Consider the following 21,096-nt stretch of genomic DNA (forward strand, 5'->3'; position numbering starts at 1 on the left):
ATGAAGAACAAACCTTAGCCAGAATGCCTTAATGACAGGTTTTAAAATGTATTTGTATCCAATACTTGTGTGCATGTCTCTGCATTGCAGTGAGCAAACAATTACAATATTTGCTGTATTCAAAATGTCTCTAAGGTTTGTTCTGGAATTATCTTCATCGGTGTCAGTGATAACTGGAAATAGAAGAATAAATTTAAAATAACAGTCAAAATGATCTTCACATCTTTATTCAGTTTTCATCAGAAATTAATCAGAGATATCAGAGTGTAATGCCTCTGACAAATGAAAATGGAGAATAGATAATGACATGAGGAGAAGACAGAGGTACTTAACAACTTCTTTGTATCGGTCTTTACTAGTGGTCAGGCTTCCTATAGGATCGTCCGAGGGCTCCTCGTAAAAGGTGACGATCCTGATACCCCATCCGGAATTTTCTTCTTCTCGCATCTCTCCAGGGATAAATGTGCCTGCTGCTTCTCTAAAGTGCCTGTACACCAATGCACAGAGCATGGGAAATAAACAGGATGAGCTCAAGATCTGTGTTCAGTCACAGGGTCACGATCTCATTGCGATCATTGAGACGTGGAGGGACAGCTTGCACCACTGGAACACTGTCATGAAGGGCTATGTCCTTTTTAGGAAAGACAGGCTGGGGAAGTGAGGGGGTGGGGTTGCCCTTTATGTGAGGGAGCAATTAGAGTGTACCCAGCTCCAGCTGGGGGAGGGTGAAGGACAAGTGGAGAGCTTGTGGATAAGAATTAAGGGGTGGGCTGGTATGGGCGACAGTTGTGGGTGTATACTACAGGTCACCAGATCAGGAGGAGGAGGTCGATGAGGCCTTCTGCAAGCAGCTGGTACTAGCCTCACAATCACGGGCACTGGTTCTCATGAGGGACTTCAATTTTCTGGACATCTGTTGGGTAAGCAACTCGGCCAGGCATGTACAGTCCAAACGGCTCCTACAGTTTGTTGACGCAGGTGGTGGAGGAGCCGACGAGGAGGAGGGTGCTCCTGGACCTTGTCCTCGCCAACAGTGATGGGCTTGTTAGGGATGTGAAGGTTCGGTGCAGCTTGGGATGCAGTGATCATGAGATGGTGGAGTTCAAGATGGAACTTGGTGGAAGAAGTAAGGCTAAAAGCAGGATTGCAACCCTGGACTTTTGGAGAGCCAATTTTGACCTCTCCTGGGACCTGCTTTGGAGCATCTCGTGGGCTAGGTTGCTAGAAGGCAAGGGTGCATGTGAGAGCTGGGCTACATTTAAACAGCACTTCTTCCAAGCTCAGGATCGGTGCATCCCTAAGAGTAGGAAATTGGGGAAGGGGGGCAGGAAACCTGCGTAGATGAGCAAGGAGCTCATCTAGGGAAGAAGAAGGTTTATGAAATGTGGAAAAAGGGCCTGTCCTCTTGGGAGGAGTGTAGAAGTGTTGTCAGGGCCTGCAGGGACGCGACAAGGAAGGCTAAAGCCCACCTAGAGATGAGGCTTGCAAAAGAGATAAAGGATAATAAAAAGATTTTTTTTTAAAGTATGTAAACAGTAAAAGGAAGACTAGGGATAATGTGGGTTCCTTGCTGAATGAGGGGGGTGTCCTGGTAACAGGAGACACTGAGAAGGCGGAGATACCGAATGCTTCCTTGCTTCAGTCTTTGCTTCAAGGACTCCTCCCCGGGACTCCTCGACCCTGGAGGGAGGAGAAAGAGTCTGGGAAGTGGAGATCTCCCCCTTTGTTGACAAGGGTGTGGTTTGGGAGCGTCTGAGTGGGCTAAACGCACACAAATCCATGGGTCCTGATGGGATGCATTCACGTGTGCTAAGGGAGTTGGCAGAGGTGATTGCCGAACCGCTCTCTATCATCTTTGAAAGTTCCTGGAGAACAGGAGAGGTGCCTGAAGATTGGAGGATAGCCAATGTCACTCTGGTCTTCAAGAAGGGCAAGAAGGAGGATCTGGGAAACCAAAGGCCAGTCAGTCTCACCTCTATCCCTGGAAAGGTGTTGGAGCAGCTTGTTCTGGATGCCATCTCCAAGCAATTGGAAGAGAAGAAGGTTATGAGGAGTAGTCAGCATGGATTCATCAAGGGGATTAATGACATAGATGATTGAGTGTACCCTCGGCAAGTCTACAGATGACACCAAACTGAGTGGTGGTGTTGGTATCAAAGAGGGTCTATTTAAAGGGACCTGTACAGGCTGGGGAAGTGGGCCCATGTGAGCTGCATGAAGTCCAAGTGCAAGGTGCGGCACCTGAGCCAGGAAAATCCCAGACATGCATACAGACTAGAAGAATAACTAATTGAGAGCAACCACGCAGAGAAGGACTTGGGTGTTCTGATGGATGAAAGCTTGACGTGACCAGCAATGCATGCTTGCAGCCCAGAAGGTGAAGTGCATCCTGGGCTGCATCAAAAGAGGTACGACTAGCAAGGGAAATGATTGTAGCCCCTACTCTGCCCTCATGAGGCCCCACCTGGACACTGCATCCAGGTTTGGGGACCCCAGCACAAGAAAGATGTGGACATTTCCACAAGTCCAACGGAGGGCTACAATGATGATTAGAGGGCTGGAGCACCTCTCCTATGAAGAAAGGCTGAGAGATGGGCCTGTTCAGCCTACAGAAGAGAAGTCTCTTGGGTGACCTCATTGTGACCTTTCAATACTTAAAGGAGTCTTATAAAGAAGACAGAGAAGGACTTTTTACTTGGGTAGATAATAACAATTCAAAGGGGATTGGTCTTAAACTAAAATAAGATAGATTTAGACTAGATATTAGGAGGAAATTCTTCACTGTAAGGGTAGTGAGGCTCTGGAACAGGTTGCCCAAAGAGACTGTAGATGCCCCATCCCTGGACGTGTTCAAGGCAAGGCTGGATGAGGCCCTGGGCTGCCTGATCTAGTGGGTGGTATCCCTACCTATGGCGGGGGGGTTGGAGTTAGATGATCCTTTCAACCTGTACCATTCTATAATTTTATGATTTGATGATTCTATGAAATATTGACTTAGAGTTTAAATAATAAAGATCAACATGTAACCTTTGGTACAGAGTCAGCTTCTGTTTTGCCAGTTATAAGCTCAAATTAGCATAGATTTTGTAACTTGAAGTTTTCTATATGGAAGAAATTCAAACCTTTCTGGCTTATGCTTTGGATGATAAAGTTTCCTATTCCTTCACCTTCAAAATCTAAGACCAATACATCCTTGTTTATTGCATATGAGTACTTTATCACAAAGATCAATATATAAACAAATACACGTTCCTCACCATTTCTAAGTAGAACAGCAGAGGTCCATGGATCAATATAATCAATATTAATCAATTATTGGTACTTCCGGGGAACTTCTTAGGGGAGACACTTAGTTTAGCCTAAATTCTTGCCAGATTTCTGTATTTGCTATTTGTTACATCATAATTTTAAGAGAAATGCAACAGTTACTCAAACTAATATATATATTATAAACTTTTTATTTTTAACAATTTTAATTTGTGAAATTGTATTTGAAATAGCTTTTGGGGTGGGTGATCCAATCAGAATCTGCTTGAATGCAATGAAACAGTGTGTCACTATCCTGAAAAAATAAAAGTCCAAATGCAAAATGGAAACCATTTATAGCTGACTTGAAGAAAACAAATATTCAAAGTAAAGAAAAAATAAAAATAACTAAAAATAATTAAACTCACTATTTAATAGATTTGGGAGTTATTTGTGTTTATGAGTTATTCAATTCAGTTCAACTGGTTTCCTGTGTTCATTAGTTAGTTTTTATTTATTTTTCTTTTTCTTATCATTCTTCAAATAATATTGTTGTAGTTGTTCTTTTTATTTTGTGTGTTTGTGTGTGTGTGTGTCCTTTTTAAGCTAATAATGAATTCTGGGATGTATTGTTTAAAAAAAATCATTGTTCTTTAGAATCCAGACCTTGTAATTCAAATTGTATGACTGGACTCTCAAAACATGTAAATTAAACTTCTGCCATAATGATTAAATTGCCCTCACCATTGTTTTATTTTCTTCCTACTGTCAGATTACGGAAGCTAGGTAGCAAAAATAATCTTCATTTAACTGTCTTGAATTTCTTCAAGATTAATTTTTCTTGTGCATAACATAGAATATAATGCAAAGCTACATTTTAATAGAAGAAACCTAAACAGAATCCTAGAAGAAACCTAAAAAGGTAAATGCTGCATTTCTTGTGTTTCTCAGTTCCCCTTTCAAATAAGCCTAGTGCATACTGGATGCATTGTACTATACATATATACATGTATACACTATACAATATACACAAATATAAAATGGGAGACTGTTTCTAAAACACCCTATATGATCTGTAGAATTGAAAGCGTGAATACACAATGCAACACAATACACAACACAGAGATTGCACCGGCTGATTAATAACACTTAAGTTTTCAGGCACAGAATTGCCATTAACCTGTGCCTGGCTCAGAGGAACAGTGTGCTCAGGCTTTGTGTTGAAGAGGTCTCAGGGAAGTGAAGCACCTCTGTTGTTAAATCTGCTTCTCTAGCAGCCCCAGACACCGAAAGCAAAGCCTATTTTGGGCTTTAGCCACATGACAGCCAAACTGCATACTGCTTGTCTTCCGTTATTCAGGTAACACTCTCCTGAGGAATTCAGGAGTCAGAAGGGGAAAATGTGTTTGTGTGTGTATGCATGTGTGCATGCGCATTGCAGCACATATATATGTGAAAGCTTGCATCTCAGTCGAACTTAAGGGAACTTGTCTGGTACAAATGGCTGCATATGTCTTTTGACTGAAAATGTGTTTGTTTGTTTGTTTGCTTGTTTGTTTGTTTTTGCTTTCTCAATGACTGCTGCAGGATCCTTGAAACGCATAGAGTGAATCAGTCTGTAAAAAATTCGCAATACTTTACAAAACATTGTACTGGTAAGCATTATAAATGTGGGAGCTATGACTAGCACACTCACAAATGGCTATTCATTAAAGTTCTGTTGGGTAGCAAACCATGTTAATTTTAATAAACAATGTAAAATGTCACTGTTCCAGCCCTTTCCCAGGATATGTTTCAGTATCTGCTGTCCTGTTGGTTTTGTTTAAGACATGCTTGACCACAATACATTTTTTGTTATGTGCTTGTTCCCCAGCCCCAGAGGTCAGTGCTGCCTTCATCCAGAGGTGCGTGCTCTTGAACAATCCCTGTGGACATTTGGTCATGCCAAAGGAGGTGACTACAGATGTCAACTGTCCTTCAATCTTGAGTCATTGTGAGATGTTAACTGAGTAAACTTGTGGTGTCTCAAGCATTTGGAATTTCATACGGCAAGAAAGCATTTTTTTTTACTAAAAAAGAGAAAGAATATTAGCTTTTTTTTTTTTTCATCATCTCAGCATTTCAATATCTTTTTATGTGTAGATCCATCTCAGAAAAAAATGGATAGCACATCAGGAAAAAAAATTATGACACCACAAAATGTGCTGATGAGTCCCAACCACCTTACCACTTTTAAAACGATACTGTGGTACTGTGGTATTGACTGAAAAATTAGACTTCAGAGCTATAAAACTAGATGACAAATATATATATTTTTTCTCATCAAATTTTTATTTCTCACCTTCAGTGGTTTTATTCTTGCTATAATGTAAAATTAGAAAATATTATGCAAATCAGACCTAATAGGATTTTTTTTCCAAGTTTAAGTTTAAGTGTGTTTAAGAGAAATAATATAAAATCTGAAATATTTTATATTTTTTATGGGCTTCTTTTGAAAAGGCTGCTTCCAGCAAAACTGAAGGCTGCATGTACAAACGGAAAATCTAAACAGTAAATAGTACTGGCAAAATAATATCTAGCATATGATTGCTCTACTCTGGCAGTTACTCCTCTGTACATTTTTTTTTTTTTTTATCCTAAAGTCCATCCTAACTGAATATTAGTGAATAAATACTTTTTCACGGTTTCACCTTGAAATCTCATTTTCTTCTTTTAAATGCCTAACATTTACATTGTTCTAATTAATCTGAAAAATAATTTTAATTAACTTTAAAAAGAGCAATCAAAAGCTAACATCTATTTTGTTTAATTTCATTTCTACATACTGTGTAATTTTAATCTGTAAATCAAAACAATGCATTTGTACAGGGAGATTTTTATCAACCATATCAGGCCCCAAGTAATTGTCTCTTTGACATCTTGCCGTAAAATTATACAACAAAGGATCAGATGTTATGAATTCGCTAACAGAACACTCTTCTTTATAATTTATTGCCTACCAGATACTAGAAACTATTTTGGAAGAAATTTTGGAAGGACAATCAATTATGGAAGACATCATCTGACAGTCTGCATACTGTATTAGACAAAATATTATTTCCGGACCTGAAGTCAATTCTTTTTCAGAAACCACAAATTTGGATCAGAAGTTTCCAAAGCTCTACATAAATCTCTGCTATACATAAGTGCCTATCTATGCATATACTTTGGTTTCAGTTTATTATTATTGTAGGTCACAGTAAATAAAATCATTTACTTTTGACTTAAATATTGGGGAAAGTGTATTCTAATTTGAAAAAGGTGGCTACTTACACATAAGAAATTAGAATTGCTGTAACTGTGATAATCTAAATATATAGAATTGCTGTATCCATAATAATTGCAGGATGTAAAGAAACAAAGCTTTTAAATGTGAGTTATAACTTTTATTTTTTCAAGTATATAGTGGGAGAAATAATCTTGCATTCCTGAAATCTTGTCTACTCATCCAAAATAATAAGGTGGATATTGAAATATTTATATCTTGAAAGATTAAAAAAAAAAATAATAATAATGATAATGAAGAAGAAGAAGAAGGGGAAGGAGAAGGAAAAGATGTGTATGACATTGTGTGCTCAGGTGATAATGAAACTCCACTCTGTAGAGTCAACTCTGTATTTGTTGAGTAATAATGGACCATTCCCTGAAAACAGTTTTCTTTCTTCTGTAACAAAATGAAGGATATCCACCAGTAGTAAGATTGTTCTAGATGAGTTCAGAAAGCATATGGACAGAATAATCAAATAGCAGTAAAGATTAGTGTCACAATCATGGTCATTCATGACAATGATATTTTATGCTTTTGGAGTGATTTGAAACTAGAATGGTATAAAAACCATTTGAAAGCAGAGTAAAAATGTTGAAATCAATATTTTCATGTTTCAAATTTTAAGTTTTACAGTTTGATGTTACAACAGCTTATACTGATTTTGAAGAAAGCATGCTTAGATCAAGGGTATTTCCAAGATGAAGGTGATAGTGATGGTGATTAGCAACTACTTACTGAGGAAGAGGGACTAACATTAATAGATATGCCTGCAATCCTGTATTCTTATGATTTGTAGGACATTTAGAAAAGATACACATATATACACACAAGCGTAATAAAATATATACATATGACTGTATAAATACATAAACTTATATGTAATTATAAAAATATATCTTCCTTAAGTCCAAACTTCTGGAATTATTTAGTTATGGAAGCATCTCTGCTGTCATGAAAAGGAGTACATTTTCTAGTGCTTAGGCTAGAAAAAATAAACCTTTGTAAACCCTGAAGGCTGAAAACCATTACACAAACAAAAAGAATTGGAAATGTATTTTTGAAATGTATGCTGTTGACAATACTGATCCCTGTAACCATATAATCCACATGTCCATCAGGGCTTTTCCACAGAATCCCATTAAAAAGATTCCCCTCTTGGGAGAAAAAAAAAATAAAAAAAATGAACTTTTAAAGCCTTAGGACAGCATAAACTCTACCTTGCAATAGATTCTTGGGGCATATTCCTCTCCTATCTTCAATGCACAAAATGTATTGCTAGCACTCAAGAAGTAATAAACCTACCTGAAGCATGCAGAAAGAACAAGTGGATTTTTTAGTATGCACCAAATTTATGCTGAAAAGTGTGACCATGCAGTTTTTATAACTAAAAGTTAAATTGTTTAACTTATTGGACCAACAGTTTTAGTGAATAATATATTCCGTGATCTGTCACTGAACTACATGCAGTGTAAACTGTGTACTCTATGAACCTCTGCAGTATAAAAACACAGTTAATCTCTGAGGAAATGTCTTTCAAAATAAATAAATAAATATGTTTATGCACAGAATTATTGTATGTATGTATATATAAATACGTGATACCACACGTGGTTTAATTTGTTTTATTTTGTTTTTCTATAGCTCTGACCTCCCTAACAGATTTACTTCTACAAGTATTGTTTTACAGATGCTTACCCTACAGTTTATTTTTCAGAAAATTGTTTATTCTTCCATCTCATGTTGTTGTATGTAATGTGGACAACCATTAACTAAACATATGAGTCATTAAAAAAGCAATATTTGGTGTTACATAAGTTTCAGGAAAAAATCATTTTTCTGTTGAATATAGAAACTGTTAGGAAAGTGCATTGCTGCAATATGCACCATGCTTTACCTTTGTCAGTTCAACATTTAAGCTGTTCAGACAAGTGAGGTGGCTTTTGGTGAACAGCAGAGAGGTACTTTGAAGATAGATAGCTGTTTGATCTCAGCCTCAGGAAACATTTATGTGTTTAATAAGCAGAAAAGGGAATAGTGGTTTAGGGATTCTTCAACATAAAATTGTAACAAGAAATCCAAACTAAGAATTTATTTTAAATAGCATTTTTGTGATTAATGCACGTGCCAGACTAGTGTTCAGCCTAGCAGTAGCTTCTTAGCTATGTTTGCCTAGCAGTAGTAAATTCTAGTGAAAATCCAACCACATCTATTTTTAGTCAGATCAGAAGATAGTGTTGTGGATAGTCAATATCAAGAGCCAAAGGCAGATGAGACTCTCATCCTGAGATTCCCATCAGGATGGTTGATGAGAATTATCTGACATGAGGAAAAAAAGGTACATCACTCTTTTATCAGACATAGGTGAAATCAGAAAATTTCCAAGTCTTTCTGAGACAACAGAAGTGATGCAGCAGGAAATTTAGGCTGAATGGAAAACAGGCAGAAGAAGCAGTGGTACAGTACCATAGCCAGGGCTAACCTGGCAATCTGACCACTCTCAGCATGTCCTGTGCTGGCAGGAACAATAACTGAGCCGGCATCTGATAGCCCAGCAGGTCACTGAGGGGAATCAGTACTGTAGCAGATGTGTGTTAGGAGAGACTTGGCAGGCTATGTGAGATTCAAAAACCGGCAGGAAAGTTCACTGAACAGAGCCAAGACTTTGCCTGGGAAACTGGTGACAGGATAAAAAAAGAAAGACTGCATAGTCAGATTTGAACTGCTTTGTTTTGTTTTACTCTGTGTGACCATATAATAAACTAATAGTGAGAAAGAATTTTTCAGTATATACCACAGATTCTGTTTGTCTTAATTTTGGAAATAAAGAGTATGCTTTATATATATATATATATATATATATATATATATATATATATATAAAGGATGGTAGATTTTTTTTTTTTTTAATTATTATTTATTTATTTATTTATTTGTTTGTTTATTTATTTATTTATTTTTACCAGTAAGGATTTCTTACTGTTAGGGGGAAAAAAGTTATTTCATAGATATTTAGTGTTTGTGATGCTAGAAATAAGGACAACCTTTGTGAAGGAGAAACATCACTATATGAACCATCTGCAATTCTTCCACCTTTTGGTTTACATAAATACCTGTTATCATAATATCACTTTCTATTACATTTGTGTTTTTCTTTTCTCTGGAATTTGTGCATATCAGATATTTACTATTGTACTGACTCAACTTTGATTTACTAGGAACTTATGAAACTATCATAGTCATTACATTTGAGAAAGATATAAGAATATGCAGAATGGGTGCAGATAAGAACTCTTTTATGAAAGTTTTATTGACCACCTTGAACAATAGATTTATTTATTATAAAGAGTTGGAGGAAACTCAATCTTAAAATAATTTAGAGTTTGAAACTCTCAGTTAGATATGTTTCTACTTTTGTTGGCCATGTGTCAACCACTTACTCCTTTTCTAAGTCTATTTGATATGGTTACTGCTTTTTTTCTCTCTCCTAAATAGAACCAATTTCACCTTCTCTCTCCTGTTAAACAGGTTATTATAAAAACAGATCTCTATATGATATAATTTTTGATCATATAGCATGTTCAAATACTGAATTTATATATATATAACTTTTTTTAATAATATTAAATATTTGTATATTATAGTTCAGTGCAGTAATTTCCTGTATAAATAGATCTTGTGTCCTTGTATGTTTTACATAGCTGTTTGCATTTCATTAGAAGAGTTTTACTTCGTTTTCTCATTGTATTGTACTAGGCAATAAAATTTCAGGAGGCTTATTAGAGTGTAAAAAAAAGACATTGATGAGGCAAAAGTTTAATTTAAAAACACTGAAAAACATTTCTTTCAGTGCTCTTAATTTAAAAACACTGAAATAAATGGGAAAAAAATAAAATAAGAAGTTTAACCTCATTGATATACCTAGTAGTAAAATATTTTTATGGAAATAATGAGTTGAGAAAACTGAATTGTTCTGTAAAGATGGTTATTTGAATCAACCTTTCCATTTGCAAAGTTAGGCTCATGCCAGGATATGCAAATTCAAATTTAGTTTAAAGTTGCTAGTCATTTTTTACAGTTACATATTCTCACTAGAGTTACGTTATTTGGGCTTTCATTTTGCAAAATGAATCTTAAAGATGTACATCACTTACAGATATCTTAACTGTGTCCTATACAAATCCTTTTAAATCTAATAATAAGTAGAAAATCATGAAAAATTAATTGTTTTTGAAAAGAACTTGGACTTACACTGAAGATACATTTTTTTTCCTGTTTTATGCTTATATTTTTAAGGTTTTGCTGTTGAAATGAAATGTCTGTTATTACTTTGTTGCTTTGAAAATCTACTTTACTTGTTAGACATTGGAATGGGCTGCCCAGGGAAGTGGTGGAGTCACCATCCCTGGAAGTCTTTAAAAGACGTTTAGATGTAGAGCTTAGGGATATGGTTTAGTGGGGACTGTTAGCTGTGAGGTTGGACTCAATGATCTTGAGGTCTCTTCCAACCTAGAAAATCTGTGATTCTGTGATTCTGTGACTTCATGTTAAGTATCCAATATACTGAAGTAAGTGTTTGATTGGCTTAGTATTTGAAAATCATGGTAATTATAATATAAAGCTTTCCTTTTCCTTCAGAATCACAGTATTTGCCTTTCTGTGCCTAAAGCTATTATTTATGACTAAATGCTACATGTTCTGTAAGTTACTTTAACAATTTTCTAAAGAGACAGTTTTCAGTTTATAACAGGGAATTTATTTTTTAACATTTAACATTTAACACAAATGGTTGTGATTATATAGCTACCTATGAGATATAGAAACTTAGAGAATAGATGGGTCCACCTATATGATGCTGTCAGAAGTATTTGGAGGGAGAATAGATTGGATGGAGAACTGCAAAATAGAGTCACGTTGGCTCTTTTAAAGACAGGATTATGTGACTCACACAGTAACACTGCAACATTTTATTTTATTTTTATTTTTTAATTGAAAAGGTGAAGTAAAAAAATTAAGGAGCTACCTGCTTCTTATATACCTGACTGGTCAAGGAATCCCAGATAAAGACTTTATGAGAATAATATGGCATTTCTTAAACATAATAATAACTTTGAAAAAATACTTTTATTTATTTATGTTATATCCAACAGGTTGTTCTATTTGTGGCTAGTGGACCAGATCTATTCTCTGAGGTAGTAGGAAGCTAGAAAAAATCCTCCATTATCCCCTTGTTTTATCAAATTCAAATTGTTAGAGTCATGTCTGGTAAACTGCTCTGGTTCCTTCTTTTTGAGTCAACCTGGATTTTACATTTTTAAATAAATCAAGTATCATGAAAAAATATTTATACATCCTCTTGGCCAAGATCAGCATCAGAAGCTGTATATATGCCATGTCAAAATATCTGCATAAACAAACTCTGCTAGAGCTAATTTAGCAATGTGCAACTTCTTACTGGTACTCTACACCACACTTCCTCATGTTCCAGATCTGAGAGGCTTTCCTGGCTTGCCACATTGATCCAGAAACACACAAACACATCACACACACCACAAGTACCAGAGTTAATAGGAACTTTTAACACATAGAGAATCAAGGAAGCTTCAAGCTAGGGTATGCTTGAGCAAGCTATGACAATGATAGCTCACACAGCTGCTCTGAACTTTGGACATTTTGTGTCTTTTCTCCATGTGCCTCAAGAATGTTCCGCAGTATCCACATTATTCCTGTTTTTTGTTTGTTTGTTTGTTTGCTTTTTCCCATTGTTGTTGTTTTTGATTTTGTTGTTGTTTGTTTGTTTATGGGAGGAGAAGGGAGAAGAGTGGCATGGGGGAAGCTTTGTGTGTACTTAGATAAGGAAAAGTTGCTCTGTAGTTATAAAAACTAATGGGTGAAGTGCACATTTCTAGCCAACACACAGCATCCATCAGTTTGTGATTTAGGTATGCACTTGCAGATTTAGCTCATGCACCATCACATAGCTGAAGCAATTGGAATTTAGCAGGGAAAAAAATTAAATACAAGAGCTGAAGATGAGGCTGTGCTCTCAGTGATGACCAATGTGAGACCAAGACCAGGTACATCTGAGGTTCCTCACAGTTTCTGTAATTTTTGATACAGATGACAGATTTTGTAGCATCCTAGAAACAATAAGAAAAATAACAACTATGTCAGAGACTACGTTTGCTACTGGTTCTAAAATTTCATTGCTGCTTTGTTGAGGATACTGTACAGGGGCTGGTTGAAAACCAAGAATTTGCCATAATGGTATGTACATGCAGACGTAGTACAGAAACTAAGAAGCTCACATATGTAAAAGTTTTGGGAGGAAAGCCCAAACATAATACTAATATTCCAAAATAAAAAGTAAAAAATTCTCTGCTCAAACATTGATTTAAGTGTATATAATGTGTATATAAAATATATATTATACACGTACACCATAATGTATAACATGGAAAAAATCTTTTTTCAATGTACACATAGTATTGTAGAATAATGTAGATATATGCTTAATGGCTTAATGTCCATATAAATAAATCTGTGCAAATATCAATTTTCAATACAGTTGGAAATATATATCAAAGGCTGTGTATCAAGAAATATGGACATACACACTGGCTGGATCTAGCTGAGGACACATGGAATTAGATACAATTCCTGCTTTTAGCTGTGCCCTTCAGACAGTTCCAGCTTCATACTGAGGAGACAGACAGGTAGCACTTGCCACACTTCACAGTCTCATTTACATAAAAAGCCCAGATGCATGGTCAGATAGGCCAAAGTGATATATTCTCTGAACAGTTTTGAGGGTAAGACCATGGCAACTTAGGCAATTAACATAATATTTTCAAAGACAGTTCTGGGCAGGTGATCTCCACCACAACTGCTCTGTTGACATGCACCTCAGGGTTCTGAGGGAAATGGCTGATTTAGCTGCCAAGACTCTTTCTATCATATTTGAAAAGTTGTGGCAGTCAGGCGAAGTCCCTGGTGACTGGAAAAAAGGAAACATCACTCCCATTTTTAAAAAGGATATAAAGGAGGATCCAGGGAACTACAGAACAGTGAGCTTCACCTCTGTGCCTGGGAAGATCTCTTTTGGCAGCAATGCCAGTGCACATGCAAGAGATGATCTGAGACACTTGGTGAAGTATGGCTTCCTTTATATACAGCCAGTATGGCTTCACCAAGGGCAAATTGTGCCTGACCAATCTGGTGACCTTCATTGAAGGAGTGACTGCATCAGTTGACAAGGGAAGACTAACTGATGTAATCTGCTGAGACTTCTGTTGGGTCTTTGACACAGTCCCACACAACATCCTGATCTCCAAACTGGAGAGATATGGATTTGATGGGTATAAGGAATTGGCTTGAAGGTAGCACACAGAGAGTGGTGGTCAATGGCTCTATGTCCTAGTGGAGGCTGGTGATGAGTGGTGTCCCTTAGGGTTCTGTCCTGGGACCAATACTTTTTAATACTTTTATCAATGACATAGACGATGGGATCGAGTACACCCTCAACAAGTTTGCAGATGACACCAAGATTAGTGGTGCAGTTGATACAGCAGAAGGAAGGGAAGCCATCCAAACAGACCTAGACAAGCTTGAAAAGTGGACACACATGAACCTAATGAGGTTCAAGAAGTCTAAATGTAGGGTGCTGCACCTGGGTTGGGACAACCCCACGCATGGGAACAGACTAGGAAAAGAACTCTCTGAGAGCAGCCCTGCAGGGAAAGACTTGGGATTTCTGGTGGGTGGCCTGGTGGCCTGACATGAGCCATCACTGTGCAATTCCAGCCCAGAAGACAAACTGTATTCTGGGCTGCATCAGAAAAAGGTTATTTTCCCCTTCTACTCTGCCTTTGTGAAGCCCTATTGGAGTACTGCATCCAGGTCTGGGGCTCCTAGAACAAGAAGGATGTTGACCTGTTAAAATGGGTCCAGAGGAGGAGGCAGGAACAGGTTGCCCAGAGAAGATGTGTATGCCCTGGAGGTGTTTAAGACCTGGTTGGATTGGCCTTTGGGCAGCCTGATCTAGTGGGTGGTCTCCCTGCCTATGGCAGGGGGGGGTCAGAGCTAAACCATCTTTAAGGTTCCTTCTAACACAAGCTGTTCTGTGATTCTTCATTTGTTTCTCTATTCTTTTCTCTGAAATATCCTGAAGATTTAAGTCTGTTTTATGTTTCACCATGTAAATTACGTAGAGTGCAGAATACTGTTGATCTTTCAAAAAAAAAAAAAAAAAAGGAGAAAAAAAAATCACCATGCCTGATTAAGCATTTTTCAATATAACCACAGATTATTTCTCTTAGATCATGAAGAGGGGGCCACTAGCGACCACAAGATGTATTTTTTATCACAGAATCACAGAATCTCTAGGTTGGAAGAGACCTCAAGATCATCGAGTCCAACCTCTGACCTAACACTAACAGTCCCCACTAAACCATATCCCTAAGTTCTACATCTAAATGTCTTTTGAAGACTTCCAGGGATGGTGACTCAACCACCTCCCTGGGTAGCCTGTTCCAATGTCTAACAACCCTTTCAGTAAAGAAATTCTTCCTAACATCTAACCTAAAACTCCCCTGGCGCAACTTTAGCCCATTCCCCCTCGTCCTGTCACCAGGCACATGGGAGAACAGGCCAACCCCCATCTCGCTAGAGCCTCCTTTAATATACTTATACAGAGTGATAAGGTCACCCCTGAGCCTCCTTTTCTCTAGGCTGAACAAGCCCAGCTCCTTCAGCCGCTCCTCATAGGACTTGCTCTCCAGGCCCCTCACCAGCTTCGTCGCCCTTCTCTGGACCCGCTCAAGCACCTCGATGTCCTTCTTGTAGCGAGGGGCCCAGAACTGAACACAGTACTCGAGGTGCAAATATATATATATACATATATATATATACATATTATAATATACTTATTATATTTATATTATGTATATTTTTATATATATATATTTAGTGCTTTTTCCTAGCAAGCTACCTATAACCAGATGTTAAAGACTGAATTGGCATTTCTCTTTGAGACTGTCTGAGAAGGCAGGTGACCAAGCTTCAAACGAGCTAACTCTCCAAAGAAGAAATTCACATCTGTGAAAAACTTGTCTTTTACCTGTTAATAGAGTTGTAAAGAAGTAAAAGCTTTACTTTCCATGAAACCTGTCACTTCACAGAAGTCTTTTACAAGTGTATTTTCATGCAAATTTTGTTTAGATAGGATACTGAAACCATAGATCTTGGGTGTATTTACAGTATTTAAAACCTTACTTGCAAGTATTTAAAACCTACTAAGCACAGCTAGTGCAATATAAAACCTCCCAGAGGATAAAGTCATGTGAGTAGAATAATGGGTACAGAACAGGACCTTTAACTAACATCCTCTTGAAGCAGCAGATAGAGGCTAGGGGAACCCCTCCATACCATCTCAGATGTTATTAGAAATCTCTGTGTGGGATCTAAATAGAGAAATAAGTGAGCCAAAGATTTAGAATGAGCTCTGCGCTATACTGACTACAACGGATATATGGAAATTGACATAGAAAAGTAACTGAATATATATTTGTGAAAGTCTACTTTACAATACAATGACATTAAGAAGATCACAAGAGATCCCAAGTCTCTGTGTGTTTTCTATTAAGGATAACAAAGGAGTGTTTTGATTAATAATATAGAATGGTGTTTCTAGTACTGTTCACCGCTTCAGATGATATACTTTGGGAACTGGGAAATTGTTCAGCCTGGAGAAGACGAGGCGCAGAGGTGACCTAATCGAACTCTACAGGTACCTTAAAGGAGGCTGTAGCGAGGTGGGGGTTGGTATGTTCTCCCATGTGCCTGGTGACAGGACAAGGGGAAATGGGCTAAAGTTGTGCCGGGGGAGGTTTAGGTAGGATATTAGGAAGAACTTCTTTACCGAAAGGGTTGTTAGGCATTGGAATAGGCTGCCCAGGGAAGTGGTTGACTCTCCATCCCTGGGTGTCTTTAAAAGACATTTAGATGTAGAGTTTAGTGATATGGTTTAGTGGAGAACTTAGGTCAGAGGTTGGACTCGGTGATCTTGGAGTCTCTTCCAACCTGGATGATTCTGTGATTCTGTGATACTCATATTCACCCATTATGATATTTGTAACACTTGTTTTTGCAATGAAAGAAGATGCAGTTTTTTCAAAATAAGTGTACAGAAAGTGTTTAAAAATAAAGTATTTACAGAAAATATTTCTATGTATTTCTGATTTAATATATATATTTCAAATATATATGTTCATATATTAAAATATATAGATCATACCTTTTTATGCATATATATATATGTCTACCATATATATTCAAAGGAAAACTTTGTAGACAACTGTCCAAGTATTTTGAGGTAAATAAAACTGATATTAAGCCAAAGAATTTAGAAAACTATTGATTTTTATATTCTCCAGCCTCATAAGGAACGGTTATGAAAAATCAACAAGAAAAGAAACATCTCAGGAAAAAAAGATTTTAAACAGAAAATCAACCTACAATATCTGGAAATGAAATAAGTTCCTCTGTTGTAATGAATTTTAGAGAAAAATAATATAAAAAAAATAATAATTTAGTTAAGAATGGGTCTAAACTTAAACTGGTATGTGTTTTATTGATCCAGAAATGACACTGATTTAATTTTCCAAAGAAGAGTAATCAGAAAATCCACTCTATTTCTATAAGTGTTTCAATTTGATTGCTGGGATTAACAAATGTAAATTTCTTGTTTGTTTGTTTGTTTGTTTGTTTTCCAAGCTTAATTTAAGCACAATAAAAAATGGTTTAACTTGTAATTAACTTTTCAGAATTTATATGTAGATTTTTTTAAAAATTTCCTTCCTTTTGCTCTTTCTACCACGGATTCAGATGTGTCTACATTCTTGCTGTAATTATTAACAAGTTTTATTTTCTTTCCACCCAAAGAGACTGAAAACCAGCAAATAGAATGCTTCTACTTTTGTTCCTTTTTTTTTTTTTTTTTTTCTTCTGATTTCAGACCAGATGTATATTAAATACAGTTATGGATTTTTTCTTCTTATTATTTTTTATTATTTTTAAATTTCTAAGCAGTATACTGACTTTGTAGTGCATATTAGTACCCCATTATGATTGACTATCATGTTAGTTTTCAAAGAGAACCTAAAGGTAAGAAGTAGTGATTGATATGTGTTGGGGTTTAACTCAGCAGGTCCCACACAGCTGTTCACTCACCCTGTGAACAGGGATGGGGAAGATAATCAGGGAAAAAAAAAAAAAAAAAAAGGTAAAAGCTCATGGTTGAGATAAAGATGGCTTAATAGGACAGAAAAGGAATTATTATTATTATTATTATTATTATTAATAGTTATTAAAAATAAAATGAACATAAGTATAAAAAGAATAAAAATAATATAAGAATAAAATAATAAAAAGAATTAAAAAATTAAAAAGAATATAAAAAAGAAGTGATGCACAATGTAATTGCTTACCACCCACTGACTGCCTAGCTAAGACCCAGAGTAGTGGCTGCTCCCCTGGCCAACTCCCCTCAGTTTTATTGTTCCACATGACACCAAATATTATGTTATTATTATCCCTTTGGCCAGTTTGGGACAGATGTTCTGTTTCTGTCCCCTCCCATTTTCTTGTGCATCTCCAGCATTCTCTCTGACTGTGTGAGAAGCTGAAAAGTCCTTGACTCTTCAGCAACTAAAACTTAGTGTGTTATCAGCATTATTCTCATCCTAAATCCAAAACACAACACCATACCAGCTACCAGAAAGAAAAATAACTCTATCCTAGATAAAACCAGGATAATGAGAGATAGTCAGACTGCAAAGTATATGAGCTATAGTTTTTGTTTGGAGAAAAGAATGATGTGAACTTCATTGTACTTCTACCAGGTAGACAAAAACATTTAATCTCCCTCTGGGTTAATAATTTTAATAGTTTACTTAAGTGTCTGGGGTATACAACGTTTTAAAATAAGATGACTTTGGTGCAAGTTGTTTTCATTATTCTTTTAATGTAATGCACTAAACTAATTAACAGCATCAGATTATGAAAAAATTCTAAACATATTCAGGCAATACCTTAAAACTGATTGATGGGTGGAAACTATATGTTAGGGTTGAATTTGTTTATGTTTAGTGATCAATAATTCATATTTCATAACTTTATATAAATTAATTAATTAATTTAATATCCTTGGGGCCCCTCTTCTTGTACTTCACTATCAAATTATTCTTGTAATATTGAGGCTATTGCAGTAACCCCATAATCCTTGAAAGCCCTTCAGAACATAACCTCTCAAATATAAGTAATATTTTATAACCTGGTCATGCACGCATCATTTTTTCTAACCCTATTGAATATTTTTCTATATGGAAATACATGCCATTAGGAGATTAGATCTAGATCTAATATTCTGGTAACTAGTTATATTTTACAGCAATAAAACCAATGTGTTATAATGTTACATTATCAACATTGCTTACAATAGAGAGGAAGGGGTATAAAATCAGGTGCATATATCCTAAAATAAAATCTATTCTATAAAAGCAGCCTGGAGATGTAACGTTTATACAATGATAGGCTTATGGATTGCTGAGCATTAAAGCAGATTATCAGCCAGATAAGAAAGGAATCTGATGTGGCATACAAAACATGTTTTTTTGTTTTACTTTTTTTTTTTTTTTTTTAATCTGTTTAATAAAATGTGTAGCTCTTTGAAACTTCTCATCACTAAAATCTTTTATTCAGTCCAAGGTAAGTGTCTTGAACTCTGGATTCCTTGAATGCATTGGCCAGGAAGCAAGGGAAACTAATAAATAGCTGTCATATCTCCAGTTGCACAGGAATTGTTACAAATTGGTAAGAGCCTTAATTACACACAGAGACTTCAAGGTACAAATCTCTTCCAAGATTCTTTAAGAAATGTTGATTTACAGTCAGTTCAAAAACAGTGAATTAGGGGAAAAGAATTCTTAAAAAATGAAACCTTTTATTTTCAGAAAACAGAGCCATTGACGCCTGCCTCTCTTTATTATAACAAAACTATAATTAAATCTCGTTTTTAGGGATTCAATATGGTTCAGGCAGATTTTATTTTTTTCATTTGTTCCTGAAAATATACCTATCCCTACCTATTGTTCAACAGAGGTGTGGCCAGTGTGTTATTGTGGTGATTGTTCCCTTCTACTCTGCCCTTGTGAAACCCCAGTACTGCATCCAGGTCTGGGGGTTTCAGAACAAGAAGGATATGGACCTGATAAAGCAGGTCTAGAGGAAGGCCACAAAGATGATCAGAAGGAAGGAGCACTTCTCCTATAAAGAAAGGCTGAGAGCTGGGAATGTCCAACCATGGAGAAGAGAAGGCTCCAGGGTGACCTAATTGAGGTCTTTCTTCTTTTTTAAAGAAAAAAAATCTTTTTTTCTTTTTTTTTTTTTTTTTTCTTTTTTAATCTATTTTTAAAATCTCTCTGTATGTATTTGTAAATCTTTTTATTTATTTAATTATTTATTTTAAAGGGGGCTTACAAAAAGATGTAGAGTAACTTTTTAAATGGGCAGATAGTGATAGGACAAGGGGGAACGGTTTTAAACTAAAAGAGGGAAGATTAAGATTGGAAGTTAGGAAGAAATTCTTCACTTAGAGGGTAGTGGGACAGGTTACCCAGAGAAGCTACAGATGACCCATTCCATAATTCTATGATTATCAAAATTCTATTATTATCAACATCTGGGAGAAGAGTAGTGGGGACTCTCAGATGGCAGATGGAATTGTGTTCCTAAATACATTTTTCATTTCTCTGCACACACCATAGTGATTGCAAAGTTTGTGGAGAACCAAATCATCATTATATTATCAAGGACTTTGATGATTTTCTTCTTCTTCACTATGACATGTAGGAACTTTGAATCCGGACTGTCCATATGTTACCTAAGTAATTTATTGCTGTAGCATACTCTGCATCTATGGCATCTTGATCTGTTGGTTGCAATGACCCATAGCAATTTAATCTCTTAAAATGATGTCATTACACCAACTGTCTTAACATAAGGTATCAGAAATAAATGAATAGCTTCCTTCTTGGTTTAACATTAAAACTGGTATTGACAGTGGTCAGGCAACTGTAGAAAAATATTAAGTGATTCCAGAATGTCCATTGAAGGAAATCTTTAATTATTACTGCAAGTGAAATTATATTATATTGCAGCCATTTCATGTTATGACATCATATATAATGCAGGAATCATAGCACTATGCAGTGATTACTGCTTCTTGAGTTAAATCAATAACATGTTTTTAAAAAAAGAAGTGTCATTTATTTTTGTATTAATAAGTAACAAAGTTCCATGCATATGTCTTTACCTTCTAGACATGAGATTTCACTACTTAGAGCTGGAATCTTAGATTTAGAATTTACTTGCCACATTGCTGAAATATATCAAAAATTTACCTTTCTACATAATACAAATCTTTTCACAGATATACTGGGTGTAAAGGAATGATAGTGAGATGTATGTTTCTTTCCTTATATTTCAAC

The 21,096-nt window shown here is 36.1% G+C and overlaps 1 long non-coding RNA gene across 1 annotated transcript; it reads left to right on the forward strand.

Annotated features, from left to right (window-relative positions):
• Positions 1-789: 789 nt before the first annotated feature.
• Positions 790-8,042, forward strand: LOC110351868 (uncharacterized). The gene is made up of 3 exons (XR_002399869.4): positions 790-920; positions 5,120-5,199; positions 6,249-8,042. It is a non-coding gene; the product is annotated as an uncharacterized lncRNA (long non-coding RNA).
• Positions 8,043-21,096: the final 13,054 nt, after the last annotated feature.

The sequence above is a fragment of the Anas platyrhynchos genome, chromosome 1, assembly GCF_047663525.1.
Source record: "Anas platyrhynchos isolate ZD024472 breed Pekin duck chromosome 1, IASCAAS_PekinDuck_T2T, whole genome shotgun sequence".
Lineage (NCBI taxonomy): Eukaryota > Metazoa > Chordata > Aves > Anseriformes > Anatidae > Anas > Anas platyrhynchos.